We start from the raw sequence: 10,012 nt of genomic DNA, 5'->3' as shown, positions 1-10,012 counted from the left end.
TCTTCCTCTCCAGTCCTGAAGTTCACACTTGTTAGGTGGGGGATAACATCAGCCGAGATGCCCACTGCGGGGGTAACACTCACACATCTTCCCCCACACCACCACTGGGTGTTTATCACAGAATCATAGCACCGTTAGAGTTGGAAGCGACCTTAAAGCCCATCCAGTTCCACCCCCCTGCCCTGGGCAGGGACACCTCCCACCAGCCCAGGTTGCTCCAAGCCCCGTCCAACCTGGCCTTGAACACCCCCAGGGATGGGGCAGCCACAGCTTCTCTGGGCAACCTGCGCCAGGGGCTCACCGCCCTCAGAGTGAAGAATTTCTTCCTAATATCTAATCTAAATCTTCCCTCTTCCAGCTTAAAACTCTTACCCCTCATCCTGTCTCTATACTCCCTGATAAAGATGCCCTCCCCATCTCTCCTGTACGGCCCTTCAGGTACTGGAAGGGGCTATAAAGGGGCTTTTGCTCCAGCAAAGCACGGCACGAGGCTCCCTCCTCCCACCCAGCCCAGGGCTGTTGGTGGTTTGCTGCCCTGGGAGCAGCACTCTACGGCTCTGTTGCAGAGTGATGCGTGTCCAGAGCAACCCATAGGTCTATGGCTGGACACTGTGTTTCTATTAATGGGGAAAAGATTTAAGACCGGGACCAGCACAGTAGCATCCTACCTGCTGGTCCCCAATGGATGCGGGCTCAGTGCTGCCCGAGTAAGGTACCGGCACCAGGAGGAGTTCAAGCACGAGGCTGTGAGGGAATCGTTTTGTGTGGGTGCTGGTTTTTGGAGAGTGCCAAAAAAAAAAAAAAAAAAGAGGGTTGCCTTAACTAAAGAGAAGGGGGAGGAAAACCAGCCAGATTTAGGTATTAAAACTAAAAGCTGAGGGAGAAGGTGAGGGGGCACTTAGATCAGGCAGGCAGAGCGAGACACATAAGCGACGCACAGACATCTCATGGGACAAGGTTAGGACAGAAGTGACAGCTGGTCTGAAGAAATAGCATTTTAAGATCCAAAACCCTGTCAGGAAAACCCAACCGTGCGGCCGATAGAGAAGTTCAATAAAAATGGGCAGGAGGAAAAAGGACACGAGGTACATAAATACATGCTTATTCAATAAAGCAAGAAATGGAACGGCAAAATTGAGCAAACAAGGCTGCCCGGTGATGGGAGACAGCCTGATTTATTTGCCTCGCTGAAACACGGTAGCGTGAAAAACACAGCAGGGAAACTGTGTTGTCTCGGTAGGAATCATTCAGCAAAGGAGGGTTAGGTCGTGGCTGGAGCACCAGAAAGAGCCTCTGGAAACCAAGTTTCCAAAGGAAGAAAAATCACGCAGACAATGCATAATTGATGCAGATGTACCAGAAGTGTTGTACGGTTGGCTCCGGGGAGAGAGAGGAAAATTATTTTTAAAAAAATCAACAAACAGTTAATAACAAAGCAGTAGTGACTCCTAATTACCTGCATACAACTGATTACAGCCCTGCCAGAGTGACAAGCTGTTTCTTAGCAACTCAGGGTTGGCTTTTGGAAGGGCTCGTTCCAGTGGGAGAAGCTCCCATCTCCTGGGGACCAAAGTTTAGCGATAAACTCTGCCTGGACTATTAGGTTTTAGGGGCTGCAGTACGTTGCAGTGATGTAATGTACCTCCCATAGGAAGAGATTACACTAAAATAAAATAAATTAAAAAAAAAAAGATTTGGGAATGTGGACAGGAATGAAGCAGTCCTGTAAATGAAGATGTTCAAGTCGGGGGTTTGGCAGCGGGGATGCGCAGGCGTTTCTGGCAGAAGAGGGGTACAGCACTGCCCGAGCCAGCGGCACAGAGGGCAGTGCAGGTTCCCAGGGCCGGGTGGCTTCCCCCAAAACCTCTGCGCGGAAGGAGCAATTGAGCCGCTAGCGCAGAGATCCCTTCTCATTAACATCAGGTGCCCCCTTTTTTGAGAAATGTTCAAGACAAATCTGTTTCCCAGCCACAATTTATTTATTTATTTATTTTTTACCTTGCAAAATGTAGTAGATTATTTTGAGAGGTCGTTAAAAGTTACACACACTTAAACAAGTAATAGATTTCTGTAGAGGAAAACTGCACATTTCCACAAGTTAATCTGCAAAATAAAGGCAACAGACACAGAAATTGTGTGATCTTTGAAAAGGTGTTGGGCAAAGGCACTGACGAGGGTCTGTTGATGAGCTGAAGTATCGCCATGTCTCAAGAATTGGTTAAGAGACAGGCATAGCTGGTGAATTTTTAAGAGGATCGAAGACCTGCATCACCATTGATATTTAATAAATTAATGAGCTAGAAAAGCACACAAAGAATAAATGTCAAATACTAGAGAGAAGCTAGAAAAACTCCAGGGGTTCAGGAAATCTGCATGAACAGACATACAGAAAAATAAACGCACCCAGAGCACGACGCGGCCCTACTCCTCGGTAGACACGAGTCTTTTAATTCATTGGAAACCGATTCCAATAATATTTAATAGTGAAAAAGGACAAAATAAAATGGAGCTGCCTGCAACAGCCCAGCCAAAACTCTTCTCTGGGAAGTGCTGGCTGGGAGAGTGGCTGCCAGGAGCGGCGTCATCATGTGAAATGGCATCAGCCCTTCCCCCCCCCCGCCACCCCGGGATGCAATCTTAGCGCCGCTGAATTCCCAGGAAGGGCGAGTTGTGGAGTTCAGTGTGGCCAGTGCCAGCCCCCACCCTCCAGTTCAGACCGATGGCAAAAAAAATCCAAAGCGTAACAAAAAACAAAAAAAAAACACCCCAAAAAAACACCACCAAAAAGCAGCAGTTCAGGTCTTGGTAACTCCAAGAGGAGACGAGTGATAGAATATATTGGGGGTGAATTGGCACCAGTCCCCAGGGAGAGAAACTCGGGCGTCTCTTCTTAGTAAAGAGGGAAAAAAAACCCAAAGAATAAAAGATTTTAAAATAGAATTCAATGACAGGAATTTAAAAATGTAATGGAAAGATACACTGGGGGACAACAACGCTGCAAGGAACGTGCTGTACTTACTTTACAAGTTGTCTGTGTCCAGCGGGATTTGCACAAGGATCTGCACAGGGTCCGCAGCCGCACTCCTTTTTATCCTTCTTCGCTTAAATGTCCCAAGCACAAAGTTTGATAAACACGTCACCGTATCACTGCATTCGGGAGAAACCTTTCTCGTCCAGCAGCGCGCTGGCGCAGCGTTGCGATGCCCACATCCTCCTGAAAAACACTTTCACAACCTGCTCTGTTAAAAGTAACGTGCCAACAGAAGAGTAGCGCCTGTGTAAATACCATGTCGCAGAGCTGCTAGAAAGTAAATCCGAGAACAAGTAATCATTGTTTTATGAGGAGGTGACAAAACCCAGAAAACCTTAGAAATAGGCGCTGTTGTTAAATGTTTGTAAAACATAAGGTAAAAAAAATTTAGCTGAGCACAGAGTCAGTGGGCTCTCAGATGTCCTCAACCAAGTCCCTTCTGGGGAGACCAAGCTCCTGCCAGGCAGAGGGGCTTTGTGCCTTCCACTGTCATCCCCGGGTGACAACAGCCTCCTCAACTGATGCCATTGCACGAAGCTAATATTAAATGCTTTCAAACCTGATCAATAAAATACAATTTACATTAAATGACCAGAAAGCTGTCAGTTTTGCTTTTTAATCCTAAACTTTCTCATGAGTTCCCGACTCAAAAGGAAAACATTATGGTTTTTGAGTGAGTAATGAGTGATTTATTACATACCATTTGGAACTGCTTTCTTTGAAGCTTACATTAAAAGGTAACATATTTCCAAGTTTTTCTTTGGGTGGAATGTTAAAAACATTGAATAGATAATATCCAGAGCAGTTTTGTGACCAAGGACACTAGGAGGAGGTTTGGAGTACCTGTGCTCCTCTTAATTTAGTTCACTTTTTTGTTTGTTTGTTTAAATGAAATGTTTTAACATTCTGTATTGAACTGAGTACAGAGTTTTCTTTTGTTGGGGCAAAGTAGTGCTACGAAGAAGAATGACTCCTTTCTCACCCACCGTTCATGGATGCAGACGTTGCACACAAAAATTGGGGAGGGCGTGTGTGTGTGTGAAAATGGCACATTTGGCATCAAACCAAACACCGTACCCAGAGAGCAAACGGATTGCTTGCAAGAATTCAAATCAAAGCATCGCTCAGGCTTCAAAATCTGCAGACACGTTTTCCAGCTGCAACTGTTCCTGTTGACAGTTATCCAACTTTGTAATTAATGACAAGGCAGGGGATACTTTGCACTCCACGTGCACCTCCGGCAAAGGAATCCCCCGCGTTTCAGCGGCGATAACGCAGCCACTGCTGCGGGACGCGATGCGCCGGGACTGCAGGTCCCAGCAGGAGCGGGGTTCCCCGGCCGGCTGTGTGCCGAGAGCCGCGGTACCCCGTTCCCCACACCCTACCTAAAGTGCCACCGAGCCACTTTCTCGCTCAGGGGAGCTCCCGGGCTCCAAAGCAACACACAGTTGAGCATCGAGCACGTACTCCAGTGCTTTGCTGGAGCTGTGGTACCCCAGCTCTGGCTGCCCACTGCTCCTCGCTGATGCAGGCAGAGGGACCAGACCATCCCCCCCTGCCCCTCGCCTGATGGAAAGCTGCTGACACAGATACACGAATTACCGATAGCATTAAGCTACTGGGGAGGAGGGCGTTCTGTAAAGCAGAATGCAGGCTGCTTAAATAATGAATTAAGAGGCATCAAAGAATGCGTACGTAAAAGGACAGAGAGGGAAGGTCTGATATTTTAGACTATGCTAGACAACCATGAATAAATTATAATAAAGGCTGAATACTTTACTAAGTATAAAGATGTCTAGCAAAAGAAAAGTTCCTACGCTTCTCATCCGCCACTGGGTCCCAAATGAAGACAGAGCTGAGGGCTCAGCTGGTCCGTGAGGGCTTTTCCAGGTACATTTTCATCTGGACTGAGGCGTGTATATTTAGCAGCAGCCATCCTGTCTTTAAGCCTTCGATCCTTTTACACCAGAGACAAGCCTGCTTATTTTTTGGATGTTACTGAAGTTCTCCCAGTCATAACAAACCGAGAACACCCAGTCAGTCTGACAAAGATGAAGCGATAGGTAGGACGCATATTTCATTACGCTATCAAGGCTTTGGCGGGGTAATTGGTGAAGAAACAATTCAGAGCTGTCAGCTCGATTGCACATGCCTTTTCACTGACTGACATGTCGAGTCCTTGTTGGGGTAATGAACGATGTCCAACAGCTGTCATCACTGAACTCACACTGTCCTGGTTTGAGGACAGGCCTAAGCCACAACACACCCTCATAAAGCCCTGACCAGCGTGACATCCCTCCCCATCATGGACACGGCCCCTCAGCGCCTCCTGCACATCCCAAGGGCCAGAGCAGGTTCCTGCACCTCACACGTGACAGCGACAAGGATTTATAATATTTATTAAAATTATTATTTTAATTTGCACACAAACTACCTCGCGCGTTCAGGATCTACCCATGTTCCTCACCTGACACCACCCACGGATGACAGTCAACTCATAGCTATCAGTTCTTGACCATCACTGTCCATGGCAGCCTTCCTCTTCCCACAGGATCTGCCCACCCCTGCACCACTGAAAGGAAAATGAGTTTCCAGGTTCCGTCACGTGCGCCCACAGAGGGACTCCAAAGAGTCCTAATTCAAACACCAAAGTTAACGATGGACTTATTGCTCCTGTGTCACAGGAAGGGGGACCGTCTGCTGCCTTTCAACACTTCCATCGTATGACCAAAATCACCTGCTTCCTATCCTTCTTGCACGGTAATTCAGTTACTACCCTGTATTAACTTTTAAAGCTTATTTTTATTTTGCTCAGCTGTTGAAAGCTGTGGGTCAGACGTCAGGCAGAGAAATCAACTCTCCCCTCTTTAACCAAGGAGCAGAGGCAGCGCAGAACATCGCATCCCTCCCCGGGGCAGCTCGAAGGTTTGCAAAGCTGTAAAGAGAAGTTAATCAATTCCATTTTTAATGACTAAAGGTGGGATAAGTTTGGTAAAGGGGCAAAATCTTAAATATTTTTCTCTAAAAACAAATGCCCTCACAGTAATTGGGGTTTTTTAAACAAAAGAAAAACGCCACCATTTGCCAGCTTTTTTTTTTTTTTTTACTATTGTTTAAGTATCAGCAGTCTACATTTTCAATGACATCACATGCATATGCACACACACCCCTCAGTGAGCTAAATGGGAGAAGTAATTAGGTACTGGAAGGTGCATGATGTATTGCACGTACTGTATACGTGAAAATCCAAGACTGCAGCGCAACAGGAATTGCATTAACTGCTAAAAATTGACGGTTTGACACAAAAGGTTTTTTTACCAAAAAAAAAAAAAAAAAGAAAAACAGCATTTTGCCACAAAAGAGTAACTGAAAATTATTGTCCAACACCAATAAAGCTGCTTAAAGAAAAACTGAAGAAAACTATTCTGATACTGTAGCATCTGAGTAATCCCGCGCTAAAACCTAAAATCTCCCTTGCTTAACTTTTTCCAGGCGTTTCCTTCTACAAACAGGAAGAGGGGAAACCAAAATCCTCACCTGCAGGAGCTGTTGATTTGTTGCACTCCTCGGCGAGCTGACCCCCCGCCTTTGGCAGATCGCGGCGGCGCAGCCAGGGCGGCGTGGGAAAGGGCTCCAGTGCCACCTACTGCACTCCGCTGGAATCGGTAGCAGTTTTTTTACCACCTTCCCTGGAAACCGGGTCCCCTCCAAGTCAAAAAACAATGCCATTTTAGAAATTACCCATATTCAAAACAAATTCAAATATTTTTATTCTCACGAATAACGTAATTTTTCTTTTTTTTCTTTTTTTTTTTTTTTTTTTTTTTTTTTGCTACTTCTCCCCCTTTCTGATTTGCCGTGGGAAGACAGGAAGGGGAAAGAAAAAATCAAGAAAACATAAATGAAAGTAAGAGAGACAGTTTGACCTTTATTTTGGTGTTTTATTCCCTTATCCAAAAGACAAAGGTAATAACAGAAATAGTTGAAGTTATATTATATTTAATATATATTCTATACTTTAAAATATGTATTACATTTTATTTATAAACTAACATTATTTTTATATTTTAATTTATCTATCAAGCTGTGGCAAAGCCCCCCCCGCCCCAGCCAACCTCCGCTGCCCTCTCCAGCTCACCGCTCCAGCCCTACATCCAATCCCCCACCAGGTTCTCAGCCCTGACCCTTCTCCCTGCCAGCCCCCCCCGGGCCAGGGCTGCTCCCCCCCTCCTCGCCCGGCTCAGACTCGGGGAATTCAGGTCCTTTGGTTTCTCCCTCCTGCACCTCCTTGCAGTTTGTAACAGAAACATTCTCGCTACCCTCATTCTTGACTCTGTCCCAACGGGGTCGCCGCACACTTCACTGGATTTATAATTGCGTTCATGAAGGTCGTCTGAGCCTCAGGTTTGGGAAACACTCTGCCCATTTTACTCACCTGCAGCCTTTGCACTCCCTCATTCCTCCTCCCTCCTCACCTCTCTGGTTCCCTCTGCGCATCTCCCTCCTCGCCTCCACAAAATGCTTTTCTCAGCTGCACTGTTTGAGATACTCCTACTGTAAACTGCCCAATTCCAACAACACAGAAGCTACTAAAACTTCGGACCGGGGCTCACCAAAACTGGCTCAGCCGTCATCTTCAAGTTCTGGTTCCTTCTCGAAAGGTTACCCCAACCACAACCAAGACCGGTCTACCTGCTTCAAGGCACTGCCATGCCAGCAGAGCAGCTCGCCCAGCCGTCCCTTACACCACAGCCCTTACCTGCAGGAAAAATGAGTGTGTGGCAAAGAGTTTAAGCCGCAGGCTTTTGCTACACGCCACCTGACTGGGGCTGAGGTAGAGAGCCCTCGCAGAAGCTGACCGATGCGGTCCGAAGACGGGGGGGAGCAGCGCCCGTAGGTCAGTAGCTCCAGTAGCTGCAGGCTTGGCACCCGGGCACCCGCACCACGGGATGAGGAACCGAAACGCAAGAAGGATGATGAGAATTGATGACTGGATCACGAAGAGCCACGCTGCTTCGGCCGTTACAGGGCCAAAGCCAGAAAAGTGTTCAGTGGCAGTTCTTTTATTTTGGGCAAAAAACACAAACCGTGATCAACGCCTGTTCAGAGGAGTGGAAGTAAGAGCTCAACTTCAAGGCAAACACTGCAAATTGAAACAATTATTCAACATTGAAATCAAAGAAAATTATCCCCTCGCATTTTACCCTTCTGAGCAGGTAAAAAGCTCTCAAGGAGAACGTTTCCTTCAGTTTCTCTCTTGCTTAAAAAACATAAAAGATTAAGAGACATTCTGAACCCTGAGTTATCTCATTAATGGTACAACTGGCAAGATTAACAGCAAAAATTAAACAATTTCATTATTATTTAATTGCTTTTAAAAATGTATTGCCTTAATATTTATAATTGTACTCTGAAGATTAACAATCCTGATTTGCCACCTCCCCACCACAAGCCATTTCTCACACTTACCCAACTTGCACAGAACTTCACAAAGAAAAAACTGAAAATACATCTTGAAGATTTCTGAAGGAAAAAGGAAAGACACCACATGCATCCATAAATTACTTTTTATTTCAAATCCAGCCCTCAGTTTACATTGTACATGAAACACAGGCAATCCTGCGAGCATTCAGGATTGGCAACGTTCATTAAGTCCCAAAACTAAATTCGTCACACTGAGGCGAATGTGTCAGTTAAAAGACAGACTGTAAACTTAAGTAAACAAGAGACAAAAAAAAAAAAAAAAAATCAGAAGTAGCAAGGAACAAGATTCCTATAGTCTGTTAGGAAAACATAATCCAGAGCTGTACCCTGCCTAAAGAACAAGTGGCCCAAAAGTCTCATAGATTCCCTCAATTCCAGTGTCGGGGCAGACCGGGATGGCCCAGACCCTCTTTAAGCAAGCTGCGAGCCAGATCTTTGCTGTTGTCCAAATCCTCTCTCAGGATTTATTGGCAAAATCCCATTAATCCAACAGAACCTCTTCCTGCTGCCCAGATAATTTTGCGCCTTTTTGTAAAGCTAATCAACCAAAATAGTATTTTCATCCCAGTAATATTAAGCCATAAAGGCTGAAGAATATGTTGGCCACCGACTGTCAACGCTGCCCTCAAATTTGCTGAAACTGGTGAATGTTGGCAGGATATTTTGCCTTTGGATTAAGTCTCCACGCGCTCAGGAATATGTTCGACCCCTTGTTTTAGTGACTCCCGATATCGCTTGAAAGAGAAGCTCCTCGTGAGCTGTACAGGTTCAGGCACTTGCCTGCATCCACACCCTGGCTTCAACGGCATCATCTGCAGCGCAGGAAGTTAAACATAGACAAACAGTTTCCACAAATCAATCTTAAAATCCCTGACAACAAAGCCGTCAGTGCAAGATGACAGCGTTATCTCTGAATTATTCTCAGATAAATAAATCTGAATACCAGTTTGGACCTTGGAACATCAGGTTGCCATGGCAGGAAAAAGCAGAGACACATGACTCAATGCAATTAATAGTATTTAAAACATTTGCCTCTAAAGCCTGGCGAACTATGACCAAAAATGTTATTTCTTTTTTAAATTAAAAAGCTTTTTATTAAAAAAATTATCACATATCTGTGCACAGTTCATAGGTAAATGTCGTCTTTATTTTGAGTTGGTTTCGTTTGAACTCAGATATTTTACTGACTTGAGTTTTATACATTTTTTTTTTTCCTTTAAAATCCCACAAGGTAAAAAAACAGACACATACAACACAAATACAGGAAACTATCTCTCAATGGCTTTTTTTTTCCCCCCCCCTTTCTTTTTTTCATGTCAAGAAGTGCAATTTTGCTTCTATGGTTCTTTAAAGTAAAACAGTTTTCTCCATCGGTAAGCCAATATGCTACACTAAGAATTGCACCAGATACCTTAATATATCTTATGTATCAGCTATATCTAGCTTTTCCTACGCACTGCTTAAGGTCGTGAGAGATCTATATGAAAATTACGCTTA

Source organism: Charadrius vociferus, unplaced genomic scaffold (genome assembly GCF_000708025.1).
Source record: "Charadrius vociferus isolate BGI_N301 unplaced genomic scaffold, ASM70802v2 scaffold324, whole genome shotgun sequence".
Lineage (NCBI taxonomy): Eukaryota > Metazoa > Chordata > Aves > Charadriiformes > Charadriidae > Charadrius > Charadrius vociferus.
The sequence above is the reverse complement of the archived record's forward strand: the minus strand, read 5'-3'. Positions refer to the sequence as shown.